This window comes from Poecilia formosa, unplaced genomic scaffold (genome assembly GCF_000485575.1).
Source record: "Poecilia formosa unplaced genomic scaffold, Poecilia_formosa-5.1.2 Scaffold7, whole genome shotgun sequence".
Lineage (NCBI taxonomy): Eukaryota > Metazoa > Chordata > Actinopteri > Cyprinodontiformes > Poeciliidae > Poecilia > Poecilia formosa.
In genome coordinates this window covers 3923052-3943461 of record NW_006799946.1, presented here as the reverse complement: position 1 = coordinate 3943461, position 20410 = coordinate 3923052, and the positions used below count along the sequence as shown (strand labels likewise).

At 38.0% G+C, this 20410-nt stretch overlaps 2 long non-coding RNA genes across 3 annotated transcripts; one reads left to right on the top strand and one right to left on the bottom strand.

The window, feature by feature from the left end:
- The first annotated feature begins 433 nt into the window (after nucleotides 1-433).
- Nucleotides 434-10431, top strand: LOC107832943 (uncharacterized). The gene is made up of 3 exons (XR_001658667.1): nucleotides 434-446; nucleotides 6090-6099; nucleotides 10247-10431. It is a non-coding gene; the product is annotated as an uncharacterized LOC107832943 (long non-coding RNA).
- A 2444-nt stretch (nucleotides 10432-12875) lies between these two features.
- LOC107832940 (uncharacterized) lies at nucleotides 12876-20156 on the bottom strand. 2 transcript variants are annotated; one of them, XR_001658663.1, is made up of 4 exons: nucleotides 20039-20156; nucleotides 17722-18199; nucleotides 14645-14799; nucleotides 12876-13341 (listed from the first exon to the last, which is right to left on the bottom strand). It is a non-coding gene; the product is annotated as an uncharacterized LOC107832940 (long non-coding RNA). The 2 variants fall into 2 exon arrangements; XR_001658664.1 differs by lacking the exon at nucleotides 17722-18199.
- Nucleotides 20157-20410: the final 254 nt, after the last annotated feature.

Below are 20410 nucleotides of genomic sequence, written 5' to 3'. Positions count from 1 at the left end.
GTAACATCCAAAAGATATAACTGAAGTTGGTTCTTTGTTAAAGATTCACTTATGTGTCAAAATTATTCTTCCCTTTTGTTTATAAGCTTTAATATATGAATATTTCATAGATTTGGGGCAAGTGGTATACTATGCAAAATTTATTTTTCTGAAAGATCCAAAGAAAGAAGAATTCTGAAACAAGAATGATCTTCTGTCTTTTCTTTATTGCCTTTTACACTTTTGTTGAACTACATTTGTTTTGTTTTGTTTTTTTGTCAGATTTCTGATTATTTTATTTTTTTTCATTTTTGTCTGTTGTGATAACCAAAATTATTTTACCAGTGTTTTTTTTGTTTTTTCTTTAAGTCTATTTTCATCTCAGCGTTTATAGCATACAGATCTGTTGTCTTAAAAATATATTAGTATTTTGATGAGCGGGTCAAGAAACTCCCAAATAAAATCTGGTTTATTATATCCAATAATGCATAAACGTGTAAAAGTTCTATTTTTACATCTCAGAAACTATAGTAGACTTCAGGATGTCCAAAGTTTTTATCAAATACTGCCATCTAGAGGATGAGGCGGGTCTAACAGGCAGGAAGAACAGCTCTTTGCTTTCACTCAGCGCAATATGGTATTTGTGTATTTTGGACCATAGCTGACTTGATATTTGATGCCCAGTGATGACATGTAGTTTTGAAACAGCACGCTCCAGTTTAACCAGGCAGCTCTGACATTGTTAGATGGGTGTCAGAGATCACATGCAGACGAATTTCCGAGGCTGAATCCTACTGGGACATTAAATGAAGACCGTTTTCAGGTGAAGGTTCCAACAGTGGATTTTTTTGTTTTTTTGTTTTTTCTTCCCACCTGATAACTCCCCTTACTGTAGGTGGTGGTAATATAAAATTGGGTCTTAGTGCAGCCTTGTTTTTAGCAGTTCCAGTTGTCTTAAACTTTTTAAATACACCATTTCACTGTCAATATAGGCACATTTATACAAGAAGCAGTTTTTGGCTGCTGATTCTGAATGTATGAAGATCAACACACATTTGTTTAACCTAAACGTCATGTTCTCCCATATTAATATTTCGCGTGAATAGAATAAAAAAAAAAACTATTACAAAGTTTCCCGAAACTTTCCTGAAAGTTTCCCTGGTCAATCAGGGGAAAATGTATTTCAAAGAAAATACTTTTTTTGTTTTTTTTCCAGAGGCTATAAAGTTGTCAAAAATTATTAACTTGAGATATTGTAGAGAAATGGAAGCTTGAGAAATGTCTATTTAGTTTTTCAAAGTGAGATTGTGCTGATGCATTTTAAGCATCTTTCCCTCGCGTGTTTACAAGTTTAGATTCCACTACCTAGAATATCCGTAACCCGTTGCATTACCCATATGTTTGTTCCATGTCTCAAGATATTCAACATAATAAATCCAAAACCGTATTTATTTCAATGCTTTTTGGGGTTATAATTGAGAGTGCGGGGAAGAAAAAGCAGAGGAACTGTGTCTATCTGGCCTCAACATGCTTAGAAACTTAAATTTAACAAGAATTGTTTAGAAAACCCCAGAATGAGATAAATGTATATAATTTTGTAACAATGAAGGTGAAAATTCAGAAAAAGTTGACCTTTTGGTACAAGAAAGTGGAGCTTGTTAAAGGGATTTTTTTTTCTCTTTTAATAAAACGTAAAAAAGGTTGTAAACGTTTGTGGGACTCTGGAGATCCAACTCATGTCCAATGCTTTGAGTTTCTCTTGCCAGGTGGTTTTATAGGTCCCAGCGAAGACAGATCTGACAGAGGAGAACGAGGAGGGGGAAGCATGAGGGAGAGAAAAACATGAAAAGAGATGATAGAGGGTTGTCAGATGGTCCAAAGAGGATAGGAGGTCTTCTGCGGGCCAGAGCTGAATCTTCTTAAAACCGGACCAGAGCAAAAACTTTGGCGTAACCTTTCTTTTCACTGCAGAGAGCTGAAGAAAGAATGAGCAGGCAAACCCAGAACTCATCCTGCAGGTCACTAAAAGAGCTGTCGATTCAAATCACAAATCCGAATTATACTGACTGACTCCCTGCCAGAGTCCTGTTGACATGCTGATCAGTGCCAACAGAAATATTTCAGACTTGGACTTTTTTTTATACTAACCCCATGTTTAGAGACCTCAAAAATATTTTAGGTAAAAAAGAGCAAAGGGATTGCTAAAAAATAAAAGAAATCTTGATGGCTCTTTCTGGCAGAATGGATCAAACACTATGGTGGATATTCAAAAACCATCCATCATCCGGATGCTGCAAAATAACATTGATAGAAACTAGGAGTCATCTGTGCATCTCTGTACGGGAATCATTTCATGACAGAAACAAACAGATGTCTTTAAACTTGGAGCAAATAAATGTTTTTAAATACTCGTATTTCAAACCTTAGAAATTGCTACACTTTGCAAAGTAAATCCCAAACATAAAGCACAACAATGTATTGTCAGTTTTTTCATTAAATTATCGCTCACTCAATGCAAACATTTCCCCTTGTTTAAGCAGAATAGGTCACTGTAGCAGCAATGTGTCTGAGCCAAATGCAGATGAGAAAGTCTGACTGTTTTTTTTTCTAGCTTTTTAACTTCGTCTCAATTCTCCACATGTGTAACTTTATTCTGAAGTACCCAGCAACTGTAGATGGACTTAAAGAGTTTAAATGATAGAACAGACAGCATTGTCAGAAAAGAAGCAGCCCTGATGAAGTGCAACACATACTGGGAATATAGGCTCAACTTTATGACGAATCTGTTTTTTTTTTTTCCAACAGATGTGTCCTCATCTACTGGAGCCTCCTTTCCAACACCCCAGAGCAAAGATGATATGACGACTGGTGTCCAATAGTGGGTATTCGCTGCAACAGCAACAAGTACCAATAACCTACAGTCTACAACTCTCATTTGCAATGACGGTCCTGAACAAGCTAGTGAACAAATTGTAGAGGGTTTGTCATGGATAAAGCTTTGCTGAAATTTACATAGCACAGCAGTTGTACTTTACAAGTGAGCAAGAATATCATGAACACGTCAAGAAAAGCTATTTTACAAAGTTTCAAGGCTTTTTCTGTAAATACTATTTCAAACAGGTAATCTTTAAAAACTACATAGCTTCTCAAATAAGAGACACCTGAGGTATCAAATGCACAGCATGTTGTGTGCAGATATGGTTTATTTCAGATCATTAGCATTCCTTTAATCACACCTCCATCTGTTTTGCAGGTGTTGTGATAAATTTTAAGACATTTTTTTCAAAGTGATCTTTTGTTTCCTCTAGTTCAGAGGGTTTTTTTTTTTTTCCCCCAACTCGAGTGTTATTTCTGTACACACATGCTTAACTGTCCGGAACTCAAAATTGACATTCTGAAATTTGTAGGGTACTTTCCAGGAATTATCTGTTTTTTTTAGCTGACTTGCAAGGAAGTCAAAAAGCATGTTTGAAGGCTTACTTCCTGAAGCTTCATGGGACTTTGCCTCTGTCCACAGAATACTTTCTAGAACCAACAAGTTACTTCCTCAACACTGACAGATTACTTTCTGGAATACATAGATAACTTCAGTTTGCATTTTCAGGTTATTTTCTGGAAAATACATAGTTAATCTGCACTCTGGTTTGTATTATTGAAGTTCCAAAAAGGTACTGTGTTGAGAGTCACCTCATAATTCACCAAAAGTAACCAGTAAAATTTGAAATGCTGCAAGTAAATGCAATGTAAGCAACCTGAAAATTCTGGAAAATGATCTGAGTTCCAAAAAGTGCAAATTAAATTCTTCACAGGACCTTCTAAGGACATAAACAGTAATCATAAATTCAAGAAAACTCCAAGAAATTAACCAATTTACATGTCAGTTTTTGAAACATGCCAGACTGAGTTGTATTATGAAGTTATTTGTAACCTGGTAGCTTCCCAAGCCACTCTTCCCTCAGAAATTAAAGGGTACTTTCCTAAAATTTGCAGCGGGCTTTGCCAGAACACATAGGTTATTAAGTACCTCTGGACCATGTTGCAGCTCACTTTAAATTAAAGTTTAGATAACCTGAGTTATCACTTCTATTTTAATTGATGGTCTTAACCATTTATTAATTACGTTTGTATTTGATTTGTTTAGAAAAATCAGTTTTCTTACTTTAAAAAAAAAATCATAAATTAAATAGAACCAGGTCTCCCAATGCTCTGAGAGGACCCCCATATTTGTTTGTATCTGCTTGTTTTCCTGTGAGAGTTTGGCCCTGATTACACCACCCATGTGCTGCTTTCTCTCTCTCTCTCTCACATCTGTCTCCAATTGACCACAAACCAACCGAGACCATGACCACTCATTATTCATAGACAACAAGTTACTCATGCACTTTACACCAGTGCAGTTACGTCACATTTGTTTATACTGTCTAACAACGAGCTCCTGCTGAGTGAAAAGGTCACGTTGTGAAACATTTATGGAGGTTTATTTCCAACAAATGCGTCTCCTCTATTGTTAGGCTATCCTAATTTATAAAGATGAATGGCAGATTTGATTTTGTTTGATCGCCGTCAAAAGGTTTTGGAAGTTTGTTTTGACGATGGACAACAGTTGGGGGTTTGTGTAACTATCTATGGAGCCATGACTTCAAGAGTTATACTTCGTTTGTCCACAGGAGTGAGCTGTGTGACCGGGATTTAGTATTTTATCACAGACATTGTAAATGTTCTTATTGTGTCTTGCAAAAGACATGTACAACCTTTTCACATTACAATCACAGGATTTCATCAGTTATATTGAAAACTTTGGTGACAGACCAAACCAAAGCATAAATGGGCAAGGGAAAGTAACTAATACATGCTTTTCAAGATGTTTTACAAATACAAATCCATATTGTCTGTGCTACAACTAAACAGAATAAACTTCTACCGTTTTAGACGTTTATTCTAAAACTTCAAAAATGTTTTAGATCACTTAATGAGTAACTGTTGCCAACCTGTGTGTAATTTAATCTCAGGGTAAATACAAGTGTCTTGTGAAGGTCTCAGATGTTTGTTCAGAGATCTCTAGTGAACAAACAGCATCATAAAGAGCAGGAACACAGCAGACATGACGGGGATAAAGTTCAAAGAAGGATAAGGTTATAAAACAATATCTCAAGCTTGTAACACACTCACACACACAAACACACACAACTGAAAGCCTACCAAGAAGACAAGGCCAACCATCAAAACTGACAGACCGGAAAAAGGAGAGAACATTGTAACTTTACCTTCAGATCCATAAAATCTGTTGACAGGGCAACTGTTCGGTCAACACTCCACAGAAGTGGTCTTTATGAAAGCGTGGTAAGGAAAAAACAGCCAGTGTTGAAAGAAAGCTAAAAGAAATCCCAGTTTCCAAACTCTTTGGCTTACATGCAAAATGTTATGAGTGGCAGAAAAAAAAAAAAAAAAAAACACTGCACATTATCCTGAACACACCATGCCTAAAACAAGTCACTGTAGTGGAAGCATCATGCTGTGGAGAGCGTCATTGTCAGGTATCTGGTAAGATAAGATGGATGAAGCTAAATTCTCTGCAGCTATATAAAAAAAAACTGTTACCTTTTGCAAAAGACATCAAACTTGTGGAGGTGTGGCTAGTGGCAAGTAAACAACCCTAACAATGCAGCCAATGCTACAATTACAGGGTTTGGATAAAGCGCATTGGTATGTTAGAATGGTCCAGTCACAGTCCAGAACAAAATCCAAGAATTGTGTTGCAAGATTTAAAATTTTATGTTCATTGTTGATTGTATCCATCAAACTGCACTGAAAATTTTCTCTACAAAGTTTTGACTCGGGGGCAATGAATAGAAATGTGCGTGTAAAAAACTGATACAAATCATTTAAACTTTTTCATTCTCTTCACTATTTTGTGCTGTTTTGCTTTGGTTTATCACAAAAAGAAATACCAATAACGTTTGTGGTTATGATGTGACAAAATGTCCAAGGGGTATGAACATTTTCACAATGGTCCGTAGCATGCGTGAAAACATGCTTCCTGTGAGCAAATTTACTTCCATTAAACTTCATCGAGCGGACCTGAAACTCTTTCCTCATCACAAGTCTCACAGATGGATTGTTGTAGTTTTTGGACAATGATGTGGTAAAACGAGCACAATGTGACCTGGTCAGGCTCTCACAGGGCCTTCTCCAGAGTGAACTTGGACATGCTGTGTTTGGAAATCTTTCACACGAGGCACAGTCTGTTTCAGCACTCTTGAACCTCAGCGTCTGTCGCTGGAGGACGATTTAACATACAACTCAATAACCAGAAGTCACTGGTGTGCCTGCACGTGTGCGATGGCCTTTAACGCTCGTGTATCAGGAGTTGGACGGCGCTCAGTTGAAGCCCGAAAGCGCGTCTTATTTAGTGAAGCATCGGCGTTTTCTGCCCCAGAGTCCACTGTGTCGTTTTCCCCACAGCAGGGATATAAAACTGACTCAAACGCCGTGAACATGATCTGAAATGTGCACACACATAGCAAACAGGATGTCCTTTCCACAGTGGATCACAAATGACGGTCAATTCAGTCTTCTCCACATCACTGAATTCAAATAACCGTTTCAGGCAGAGCAATCCTCAATGAAACGTGTCCAACTCCTGGCCTTAAATTGACTCACTGAAACAAAACAACTGCATCCAGTTCAGGCCGAGACTTGATACAGATCTGAAACTCATTTTCTGTAACTCATTTTCTGAGGCCTCAACTTGCTTTGTTAAGAGTTTCTCTGACAGCTCATGCATAATATAAAACTCAGGTTGAATAAACAGAGAAAGGGTTCCAGGTTCAGAAATACTTACCAGGAAGGCATTCATGTTGAGTCTGGCTTAGTTCTGGCCTTCTTTGTAGTTTCCTGTCGTTGCCTTCTTTGCCGTACTTGCGTGCAGAGTAAACATGACGGCGCCATAGGAATGTTATCCCAAACCAACTAATTTGCTGTGATTGCATTAACAAATGTCCAATCGTATATATTAAGGGTGATTAGTCGTCCCACATATTCCCCTTATTTTTTTTTTTGTGTGGGATATTTTTATGTGGACATGTGTACATGTCGTTGTCTCCTACTGTTGCCAAGTAAAAATTGAACGAGAGACAAAAATTAAATTGGGACACAGAAATCCCTGGTGGCAGTGGAGAGAGGGAGGGTATCTTATAATTTTTTTACACTTAAAAAGTTTGATTTGAACTGTGTTCAGTCCCTTCAGCCTACTTTGATGCTCTTGAATAAAATGCAGTGCGACCAGTTACCTTCAGAAGTCTGATTAGTAAATAGAATCCACCTGTGTGTACATTAATCTCAGAATAAATCCATTTGCTCGTTATTTTTTTTGTTTATTTATCCAACCATCCATCCATGCAGGGCTGCAGGGGCACTGGTGCGTAGCTCCAGGGGGTCATAACTTTAATAATTATTCAGTATGGCGAAAATTGACATAAATTATTCATATATCCAGATATTTTACAAAAACACTTTCATAGCATGTCTTAAGTTTTTCTTTTGACTCTAATTCCAACTGTGTATCTGTCCAAGGCATTAAAACTACTATTCACAGATTCTCTACATTCTACCTGAAAGCAATGAAAAATGAAAGCAAAGAAAAAAGGGACAACAAATGTGTCTGAATGAAATGGTAGAGACTTACTACAGGAGTTATTGCAGCAATTTTTGACTCAAGGCGACTGAATATGAATGCAGGTTACACTTTTCAGATTTATATTTGTAAAAAAAATTGAAAACCTGTCCTTTTTCTACTTTAGTGTACACTTGGTCTAACATAAAAGGAAGTGTGAGGTTCATTGGGATTTAATTCTTCTGCAGAGTTTTCTATCAGTTCTTCATGAGTCATCTTGGTGACGATAAAAATCTAATTTTCTTTCATTTGTGGTTTGTATTTAGGACTTAAGTAAAGACGTGGTAATGCATTGTTTCCGAGAATTACTCTACAATTACACTCCGCACTTTGGATCAGTCTTGTGTATGTGCACCAGAGTCGCAAATGTATTTGTTTTCTGCATCTGTATTAATTGTTCCTCTTATCATAGCTTCCAGATGTTTTGTTTGATTTTTTTATGTTGATTTTGATGGAAGCTGTAAGAAGGAACATTGGGTACCGTACCACTGTTGCTTTGCAGTGAGAAGATTAATTCTGCAGATGACAATAAGTACATCTGAATTCTTGTAGGACGTAGCAATCTCCCCAAGCATTTACTTAAAATCTTTCTGCGATATTTCAACACAATATTGATTCATTGACTGAGATTTAGTAGACTTTGTCTACCTGAAGGATTTATAGGAGTTAAGTTGCTTATTAAATAAAGGTACACCCTTGTACAAACCGGATTCCAAAAAAGTTGGGACACTAAACAAATTGTGAATAAAAACTGAATGCAATGATGTGGAGATGGCAAATGTCAATATTTTATTCGTAATAGAACATAGATGGCAGATCAAAAGTTTAATCTGAGTAAATGTAAAATTTTAAAGGAAAAATATGTTGATTCAAAATTTCACAGTGTCTACAAAAAGTTGGGACAAGTAGCAATAAGTGGCTGGAAAAAGGAAATTGAACACAAACAGCTGGAAGACCAATTAACACTAATTAGGTCAATTGACAACACGATTGGGTATAAAAAGCTTCTTAGAGTGTCTGTCTCTCTGAAGCCAAGATGGTAAGAGGATCACCAATTCCACCATTGTTGTGCAGAAAGATAGTAGAGCAATACCAGAATGGTGTTACCCAGCGTAAAATAGCAAAGCCTTTTAAGTTATCATCATCAACCATGCATAACATCATCAAAAGATTCAGAGAATTTGGCACAATGGCTGTGTGTAAGGGTCAAGGCCGTAAAACTCTACTGAATGCTCGTGATCTCCGGGCCCTTAAACGTCACTGCACCTCAAACAGGAATGCCACTGTCAAGGAAATAACAGCATGGGCTTAGGAATACTTCCAGAAAGCATCGTCAGTGAACACAATCCACCATGCCATCCGCCGCTGCCAGATGAAACTCTACAGTGCAAAGAGGAAGCCATTTCTAAGCAAGCTCCACAAGCTCAGGCGTTTGCACTGGGCCAGGAGTCATTTAAAATGGAGTGAGGCAAAATGGAAGACAGTTCTGTGGTCAGATGAGTCACGATTTGAAGTTCTTTATGGAAGACTGGGATGTCATGTCATCCAGACCAGAGAAGGACATCCATCCATCCATCCATCTTTTTAAGTTGTCCAATTCTGCCTTGGGATCTCCTCCCAGTGGAAATTTCCAGGAGAATCTCCAATAGGAAAGCGTTCTAGATGCATCCTAATCGGAAGCTCAAACCTCCTCAGCAGGAATGCAGAAGAGCAACAAGTCTAATCTGAGATGCTGACAGACATTAAACCACATGGTTTATCTCAGAAAGAGTCATGCTATTTTTCTTACTAATCTGAAATTCAAATATAAGCATAATTAGGCAACTCTGTTTAAGAAAAGCTAGTCAACTGTGAAATCACATTTTATTCTTGTTTTAAGTGCCTCTTCAATACTCTTCTTCAGTCATTGTGTCTCATTGTCCAATTGTTGAGGCTATTTAACTTATTGAACATTATAGTTAGTATTAAATAGATTCCAAGTGGATTTTTCTAAATATTTAGCCCCATGTATTAAACTGTTTGTAATTTTCAATAAAAATATTTGTGTTAACAAACACATGAACTGTTATCCAGTTCATGTGGATATCTGGCACTGGATACCAGTGCCGGCACTAGATTGTAAAATATCTGGATATATGAATAATTGAACAGACTGGTGACCTGTCCAGGGTGACCCCGCCTCTCGCCCGGAATGTTAGCTGGAGATAGGCACCAGCACCCCTCCCGACCCCACTAAGGGACAAGGGTGTAAAGAAAATGGATGGATGGATGGATGGATGAATAATTGATGTCAATTTTCGCCATACTGAATAATAACTTGGATAACCCAAGTTGTTATCAATGCTCCGTTCAGAAGCCTGCATCACTGATGGTATGGGGTTGCATGAGTGCTTGTGGTATAGGCAGACCCACCGGTGGGTCCAGCTGCCACGACCTCGGCTCGCTCTGTAAACAAAGGCTCCACGTGCCTTTAAATTTTTTTTATTTTTTATTATCCGCTAAAAGAGGCTTTGATCTTTCAAAAACTATTCCGCATAAAGGTTTTGCCCAAAATGTTAAGTTTAAATTTATTTATACCCCCTGAGGGTGTAAGAGGTTAATGCAGAGAACTATGTTCAGGTTCTAGAACAACATATGCTCCCATCTAGATGTCATCTCTTTTAGGGAAGACCCTGCATTTTTCAACAAGATAATGCCAGACCACATTCTGCGACAATCACAACATCATGGCTACGTAGGAGAAGGATCTGGGTACTGAAATGTCCAGCCTGCAGTCCAGATCTTTCACCTATAGAGAACATTTGGCCCATCATAAAGAGGAAGGTGCGACAAAGAAGGCCCCTAGACGACTGAGCAGTTAAGAGGCCTGTATTAGACATGAATGGGAGAGCATTCCTATTTCTAAACTTGAGAAACTGGTCTCCTCTGTCCCCAGACGTCTGTTGAGTGTTGTAAGAAGAAGGGGAGATGCCACACAGTGGTAAAAATGGCCTTGTCCCAACTTTTTTGGGATTTGAAATTTTGAAACAACATAATTTTCCCTTAAAATTATACATTTTCTCAGTTTAAACTTTTGATCTGTGATTTGTGTTCTATTGTGAATAAAATATTAGATGTTGGCACCTCCACATCATTGCATTCAATTTTTATTCACAATTTGTTTAGTGTCACAACTTTTTTGGAATCCGGTTTGTAGAAATGGTCAGGTACCAAAAAGCATTCAAAGTCACAAGAAAGACGTTCAGAAATCCTAGAGAAGTTCTGATTAAAAGCATTTAAAAAAGCATTGCAAGGAAGTTTGACTTCTTGGAAACTTGAAGAAATGAAATATGACTCAAGATTTCTACAGGCTGCTTTGAAAGAGCTCATCAATGTAATTGCAAGAAAAAATGTTGAGAACATGGGAGTTGCTTCTATGTGGAAACTCAGCGCTCTCAGGCAGTATTTATTGATGTTTGTTCTCTGACAGAGTCCTCTCATAAAAATTACTTTGGGATAATGATGTTTGCTTTCACAGTGTTGTGGAAAGATCTGAGCTTCTGACCGCCCCTATTTTTCTCACATAAGTCATTTCTGCATGTAGAGACGAACAAGATGGGGGAAAAAACTGTGATCGTCTGCAGACATTGCATTTGCAAATGTATTGCAATTCTTATGGTTCTCTTCATCACATCTGGCTGTAAAAGAAAACAATTGTGTTTGAATCTGACTGTATATAGATCTATCGGGTTTGTCAACCAGGATCTGCAGAATGGCAGCAGATACGTCTGATCACAGAAACAGGCCCTGCTGACGGTAAAGACATTATGGTCCAATCCTGCTTCAGATACTCAGATGTCAGCTTGACGTGCATCATGATTTTGTGAGGCTATGAAGTGCTTTATTGCCGGTTGTGTTCGATGAAAAAAATCTCAGCTGGTGCATAGAAAAATATGAACAGGTGTTCATCTGCTTTGTCGTTCTGCTACAGCTGCTTAGTGAAAACCAGTTCTTTACATTTTAGACTTGGATCGTAACAACGCAGCTTCCTAAGGAACACATGGCGCTCACATCCGTTACTGATACTTTATATGCTCGAGTAATCCTACTTTTCCCAGTGATTATTTACACAGATTCCAGGTTAGGACTTTTGCGCTTCGTGAATAATAGACAGTCTATAACTCAGCTGGTCCGAGAATCAAATTAAAGCATCCAACTCCCGTCGGAATCCTGTTTGATTTACGGTGTTTGGAAACATGTTGTTGCTTAGAGAAAAAATGCAGCCGTCATGTGCTCTCCTATCAAATTGCCCTTTTCCAACTTGTTGGCCAAGGTTTATAAGGGGCAGCGTTAAAAACGAACTCAAATTAAAATAGGAAGAGGAAAAAAAGAAAATTATGAATTTTCCTACGGTGTATCGTAGTGCAATGTCTCCCCCAGGTAAGCAATATGCACATGGCTGATCATGGAGATAATGTAGCATAATTTGTAAGATCTTTTTTCTCTTTTAAGTCGGCCGGTCCTGATGCTACTTGACCACTCTGCAGCTACCCTGTCACCTTTCCATCAAAATCAGAAAACACTTATTTTGACATTTCAGCTGTGGTTGCTTTGGACGACAGGCCACACAGTCCTATGTGAATCTATGACCACAATGCATTTATGATCACAGTTCATTTCTTGGGCCAGTTTGGATATTCTCTCTGTCCTTTATAATGCTGGCAAAAAGAAACTACCTGCCGCAGGAAATTATGATCACAGACAAATATTTAATTGGTCTTGTCAAGATAAATAATGTTATAGTACTTTCAGCACCACTTATTAAAATATTTAGGTGAATGTATGTATATTGTTTTTTATCTTAATTTTAACCATGTGTGGATTAGAGAAGACCTATAATGAGTATGAATGTCTGTTCCCTGTTCTTGTTGACATGCATGTTCATAATGAGCGTGATGAGTATGAAACTGTATATGCGGTTTGGAAGCATCATTGCATCTTTGATGGAAAGCCTGATATTCAAGTCGACAATAAAAAATAAAAGGATGCTGAAGAGGAGCAGAAAATGAAGAGCATGTGCAGACATTCTGGCAGAAAACAGAGGCAGGAAGCCAACTGAAACTCAGCTCTGATTTGTGACACAGATACAAAATAAACCACACACACAAATACTCCGATATGAAGTCGCTTGGTAACTCACTCACACACTGGATGCTGTGTACTGGCACTGGATAACAGTTCATGTGTTTGTTAGCACAAATATTTTTATTGAAAATTACAAACAGTTTAATACATGGGGCTAAATATTTAGAAAAATCAACTTGGAATCTATTCAATACTAACTATAATTGTTCAATAAGTTAAATAGCCTCAACAATTGGACAATGAGACACAATGACTGAAGAAGAGTATTGAAGAGGCACTTAAAACAAGAATAAAATGTGATTTCACAGTTGACTAGCTTTTCTTAAACAGAGTTGCCTAATTATGCTTATATTTGAATTTCAGATTAGTAAGAAAAATAGCATGACTCTTTCTGAGATAAACCATGTGGTTTAATGTCTGTCAGCATCTCAGATTAGACTTGTTGCTCCTCTGCATTCCTGGTGAGGTGGTTTGAGCTTCCGATTGGGATGCATCTAGAACGCTTCCTATTGAAGATTCTCCCGGAAATCTCCACTGGGAGGAGATCCCAAGGCAGAATTGGACAACTGTAAAAAGACGGATGGATGGATGGATGGATGAATGAATGAATGAATGAATGAATGAATGAATGAATGAATGAATGAATGGACGGACGGACATGTTTTAGGTCTGTGTTACTTCCTTCTCCATATGTACTCAAATATTTTGGTAAATAATCAATAGCAGGTAAAATTATCTTGGATACTACAAAGTTAACTACTGACACAGCCAAACAGGAGAACTCCCTTTGGTTTAAAAAATCCAGTTAATGTTAGCTAACTGAAGACATCCTACTCCAGGAATATGTTAATGGAGCATGATATCGCAGAGTAAAGGAAAAATGTAGTGAACCGCTATCTATTTTTGTCATCTTGCGTGTGCTGTACGTGTGGAGAAGCAGTTACAGAAGCCCACAAGGGATTTGCCTTTTGGGCCATATCGTGGCACTCTTATCATTCACATGTTGTTATCTCCAACATGGAAATTGCTGACTTCCAATCACGCTCGTTTTTTTTTCCTCTGATAGGGAGACCTTTTTTTTTTCTTTTTAGCAACCAGTTTGCTCTGACTTCCTTTTTCAACTCAGAGAGGCTCCACCTCCCATAGACACACATGAAAAAAAAAATCCACAAATGCACACACACACAAAGATGGAGACACACTTATGTTACATATGCCGATGCCAAGACTGAGGGGGAACTCATTGACCTCCATAGAAGCCATTACAGTATAATGTCCCAGGGGAATTGTTGAGGACTGATTATGCTCTGTATAGCACATGAAACATGCTTTACTCTTTATAAAACCTGCAAGTGGTTTGCTGTGTTATGGTTTTACTTTAAAAAGATTACTAATTGATGACATGTAAAGCTTACAGTGTTCTGATGACCCAAAGAAAAACTGTATGGTTATTTTTTTATGTAATGAAATCTAGATCTTAAAAATGTTACATTTGTTGTAGAACAATGCAAGACATATTCACATGCTCTTCTTAAAGCATTATGTTTTAAGAAGCACACAGTCTTCAGTTTCCTTGTGTCATAGGAGGGTTGTACAACATTTTGTTTACTAAAGTCTGATCACTCCAAATGTGCCCAAATTGATGCCCGAGCTGATCCGCTACTTGAGGATGAGAGAAAGCAGAGTGATTTACTTTACCACTGATAAGGTCTGTATGAGCTGTTCTGGTTTCAGCACAAGTTGACCAGCTTATACAGATACACAATATATACAGAGAAGGCAGGATTCTATTTCATATGGGGCGATGAACCTGCGAGAGAGTTTCTTGGAGATGGATTTTAGAGGAATGTCACAAGCAGTGAGCCAAACCTTTTGTCCAGGGTTATACTGAGGTGCTTGGGTCCTTTTCCAGTCAGCAGTCTTGCGGTTTTCTTCAACGGTGCAATGAAGGGTGGCGGAAGTACTGGACCAGATGTGGTTGCTGCAGCGGATGTGGCGATTGACAGAGGTGACAGAGTTGCCGTCTGATGGGAACAGAGGGAGATGATGATCAAGACAGAAGAAACTCTGCAAAGATTTTTAAGGCTAGGGACAGTGCTGGTCTTTTTGGACCTCATGATGCCATGACTGCATGCTTAACCAAGTATTTGGAGCTTTTATAAAGATGAGATCATCCCTACCACTGCAACATGCAGAACATTTTTAGTTAAAGTACCCAAATAGAAAAGCAATGCAAAATAAAAATGAATAAATCACTTTAACAGTTTGTATTTTGCACCACTTTAAAATAAGGCGGTTACTCTGATACCAAACAGCTTACATTGACTACTTCAAAGTTTTTGAGACTTAGGTTATCTGATGGTGACCAAACTTGAAATAGCTTTTGTATTTAACCTTCTCAATTAATTCTTCAATAAATTGAAATAATGACACTAAGAAAGTCATCTTCAACAGATAAGGTCTTAATTGCTTACAGCCTTTCTTCATACAATTCTTAACTACCCCTTTCATTTTTTTTGTTCTGCTTCGCTGGTTGCTATCGATGACAGGGCATTTCTTGTATTTGACACATATCAGGAAGGAAGGTGGCAGCAGCGGTGATGGAGACTGGAGTTTGGCCACACCACTGGAACAGTTGAGTTCAAGAAAAGCGGAGGCTGAGTGTGATTAGAAGAGCTGCAGATCCAGCTGCAGAGTAGCTGTCAGCTGTCAGTGTGTATGCATTTGTACATGTGGGTGTGAGGAGTTGGAAGGGAGTGAAAGAGTAGGGGGGAGAAAAAAAAAAGAGAATCAGACAATAAGGACAGAGAGAAAAACAAAAACACAAGGGAGATACAGCGAGGCAGCCGTCCAGCCTTGGTATGTCAGTCTGCCATTTGAAACTACAGGGAGATGTGGCTCGGCACCATGGTTTCAGTTACACCCAAAACAAACAAACAAAGGAGTTTGGGCAGCGTGTATGCGTTTGCAAGCAGGGACAGAATGTGAGAGATTCTAGACCTCAGTGAATTTCTGTGCCCCACACGTGTGCACACACTTACACACAACGTGTGATGACACATAAACCTCCAGGATGGATTCTCCTCCTAAGGTAATGATGACAGGGAGCTTAGTGAAATCTTGTGGAGTCACAGTTCGTTGGCGATCTCATGGAAACCTGCTCTTCACGTTCCTCACGGTCCACCTCAAACATCACCGGTTCCTCTGGATTTTTGAGGGAAATGCAGCACATGACATGTGTCTGTAATGTTTGGCTCTTACGACAAAGTTGCCATGGGAGAAATGTGTTGTAGTAACAGCATTATGCATCAGATATGCATAATTCATCTCTGATCCCACTATTGTTAGTTCGATCACATATTTCTGTAATCATCTCCTTGTGCATTGGCACCTGCTTTAAACTTTCATACAAGTAAATTTATTCCAGCAGAAGTGTTTTTTTTTTCTTTTTCAGTTTCTGTCTCTATTTATGACACTGGGACCTCTTCATTCTCAGCAGATTTGGGTCCACTAAGGTTTCATGGTTTAGGTCATATGGAAACTTGAATCCAGAGTTTGCTTCATCTCACATGGTTTCAATCACCTTTTTCCTGCAGACGCTGCAGGTTCTGAGACAGACCTGCACTTCAGGACTTATTGACCTGTGACAGACCTGGAGCTGAAAGGAGGAAAAACAATTTGTAACTAATAAAAGGTAACAAAAACTTTATTCTTAAACATTGTTTTGTTGGTTTCTCAGCTAATTCTGTATTTGAGCTATAGTGTTCTGTTTATTTTTATTTTTATTTTTTTTCTTGCCCATCTCCATCAGCTTGACTCATTTTATGATGTCTTTGTTTGACTCTGATTTACTTTTCTCCCTCTCTTATTTATTGGTTTAACCACATCCACACGATATTTGGAAATGCACTGGGAGATTGTCTTTCATAAATGTATTTCCAACAGAACATTATAATACTCTGAAGTTTCTTTTCAGTAGTTCAAATACAGTCTAGGTTGTTTTAATAAAGCCCATCAGTTCTCCTGCATTGTTGCCTCTAGTTTCATTTAACTTTGTCTTGATAATTAGAACGATTCCTTGTGGTTTTTAGATCGTTTGTCATTTTAGGAGGAATTGGTGCTTTTAGCAGAGTAGGTAGACATCAAGACAACTAGAAAAATGAAATCAGCTCCGTGGAACTCAAGTAAACACCTCTACCGTTAGATTCTGGAACTTTGACTTCAAAAGTGAGATGAAAGTTGTACTTTCATCGGAACAAGCAATCAACAGTCGTGTCTTTTTCCTTTTTGTTCCTGCAGAAGCACATCCTACTGCTTCTGGTTCAGAAGTGGTTTAACACAAGGAATGAGGCAGTTGTCTTCAATAAGTCTGTGTGTAGTTCTGGAAGCTCTGACTCTGGCTGCAGTCTGTGCCTTGTGAATCTTGCAAGGGATTTACTTTGCAAACCTAGAGTGGTGATCATTTCTTACTTCCATTACAGCGTTCCTCTGTTCTTTAACCTTCCTTACAGTTTGTTCATAGCCCAAGTATTTTTTCTCATTCTATATCTTCTTTTCCACAACTTCTATTTTTCTGTTTAACTGCCTTCTCCTTTCTTCATTGTTAATATGTCTGCTGGCTATTCCCTTCTCTGTTTTAGCATCTCATTTAGTGACAGCAAGTCAGCTGCCTTCTATTCTTCTTTCCCTCTTTGTATCAGAATGACTTCTAAATTATGCTTCCTGTTGGATTACAAAGCAGAATTCTCTTCCTTTATTCAAACAATGTTTATTATTTCACTGAGTCTGTATAGATGAAGGCAGACACTTCAGTCTCATAAAATAGACAGCACGCGGAGCAGGAAGCAGGACGCCAGTCTCTGTATGTTATCTTTGTCTTTCTAACGTAGGAGCTTGGGAGCAAAACGGTCCCCAGGTCTGAGAGTAATTTAAACAAAGGGCCTCACCGTCTCCTCTTAAGTTTGCAAAGACCGAGCTCCGCTCCGAAGTATTTCCCTCAGCTGGTGTCGACAGCGGGACTCATGGAGACCAAGCTCGTTCTCATGGATCCCGTGGAGAGCAGGGGTGGCCAAGGGTCACCCCAGGTCACTGGCAGGCACTGTTGGAGGATGTGAGTCCTCAGTCAGACGGGGGTCTACTAATGCGGGCCACCATACCCCATCTGTCAGTGCAACTGCCCCTCCTTATTGGTAAATCCACACAGCAGTTAGTTATGAGGGAGTAGCGGTGGCTGTTTCCTGAGACGGCCATCGGGGATCCACCCTACGAGTAACTCCCCCACTTTTGTTTTCATTCTCGTTGGGGTCGGAAGTGTTATTTGGGTTTGCATTCATGGAGCAGCGCAGAAGCAGGACTTCTGTTTGATGGGAACCAAAAATCTTGTTGACACTTTTTTCCCTTTCCCTATTTTTCCTGCTCAACTCACTGTGAAGCAGAACAATAACATGTCATCAAATGTACGCTTACTGTTCAAAAAAGATCAACATTATTTCTGTGTTGTCTATCTTTCAAAAAAGAAAATCTTGGCCTTCGATTCTTCTTTGTGATTTGGCTTCCACTTGAATAAATCTGATCTAATCTCACTTGGAAAAAGCCGCACAGCATAAAAACATACATATTAAGTAAACATCCAGTCTTGCCAAGTGTTAAAAACTTGTTTTTTTAATTAATTTGCCTCTAGCCACAAAACTATATGACTGTTTTATTCCAGTTTATATGGGTATGGATGTAATTTTTACATTTTTGGCAGTTACTGACCTTACAGCAGTCATAACTGCTGAGGTCTTGAGTTTAATCAGAATCACTGAACATGGTGCCACAAACTGAAATATTGGAGAAATACACAGCTCAGCAGCAAAGCTCTTGGACAGTTATAGAAACTTGTAAAAATCTTTCTTTTTTTGCCAGTCATAATTCATCAACTTAAATGATATTCATTTAATTTAGGTGTTGCAAACTTAGCAGCTATTTGTTGCTTTTTTTTGTCACATCAAGCTTCAACATATATTTTAGTAATACCCTGAAAAATAATCCAGTTCAAACAATTTATTTTAGAAGTCCCATATGTGGATGGTAACTTTTTTTTTTTTTTTTTTAAAGTCTACCTGTGAATTATTCGGCCACAGTATAAATCCAGCTCTTTAAGGCATTTGTTACCCAGCAACCTTCAATGGGTTGCTGGGTAACCCATTCAAGGGTTACCCAGCAATGGGTTGTTCTCTCAACGTGTGACAGTGTGATATAAAGCTTCCTTTAGCATCTAACAGGAAGGTTTATTCTTCTTCTGTGTAATGAACATACTCCATGTACAACTTTCCATATCAAATGCTTCAGGTATCACTGAGTATCTGTAAAAGCTAGCCCTAGATTGAGCACCAATGGCTATAATATTCCTTTAAACCGAATGAGAATTATTTTAACATGCTCCATTTAACATTCTAAATTTGATGAAATCACAAAATCGATTTACAATTTTTTTTTTAATTCTCTAAAAAATAGTTTTTTTAGTTAGTGCTTTAACTCAAATACACTGTCCATTTTTCTCAGACCATTTGAATTTTTAACTGTTAAAATAAAAATACGAGTTTAATTTTAACTATTTTAATAGCTTTTACAGTTTTAGTCTGCACAAATAAAATATAGTTTAATATTTAATTTAAAAAAAATTATAATGCTCCTTTAACTCTGTGTCTCTTTACTGAGTTTCACACATAGGCAGCCATTACTGACTCACTAAATACCATAACAATATGGTTTCTCTGGCTTTTGGAACAACCCATAAAGAGATGCCAATTTTACAAATAAAGAGGCCAAAATGATGTCTTATGTGTGAGAACCGTTCCAAAAAGTGCAAAATTCAGTCGTAGTCCTTCAGCTGTTTCTCAGATAGTTTAACACACACGTGCAAAGCATTAGCATTAATTCGCCTCCAGAAATATGTCCCGTTTTCTACACAATGAAAACGGGACATTAATTAAGCATTAATTAATGCTTAATTAATGCTAATTAAGCATTAGCATTAATTCGCCTCCAGAAATATGTCCCGTTTTCTACACAATGAAAACGGGACATTAATTAAGCATTAATTAATGCTTAATTAATGCTAATTAAGCATTAGCATTAATTCGCCTCCAGAAATATGTCCCGTTTTCTACACAATGCTAATCACAAACTGCAAACTGCACTAGTTGACTATCAATTCAATAACCTCTTCAACTCTTAAAGGTAACCAATATAAAAGCATCAAAATACATTTTTACTAACCTGTGATATAGAAAAGATGAGGCATACACATTGAGCTTCCTTTAGCATCTACAGTATAAGGAAAGTTTAGTCTTCTTCTGTGTGCCCAACCTTCTCTATGCCACCAATGCAACCGACGCCCCCTAACGGTTGTAAGTGGAATCGCTTTGAGTAACTGAATGTGCAAAACTCCTATTGACATATCCCAAAGGATTTTGAGCTGTAAACAGCAGTGAAAGGTGTTTTGAGTCAGGGGGTTTGAGTACAAAAATATATTATTTTTATAACATGACAGAATGTGAAATATTTATAGTGTCTTGCATAATATTCTGCAAGACACTGTAAATAAGAGGGTTCCGTGTTAATGACCGTTTGCTGTAAAGTGAAGCTCCT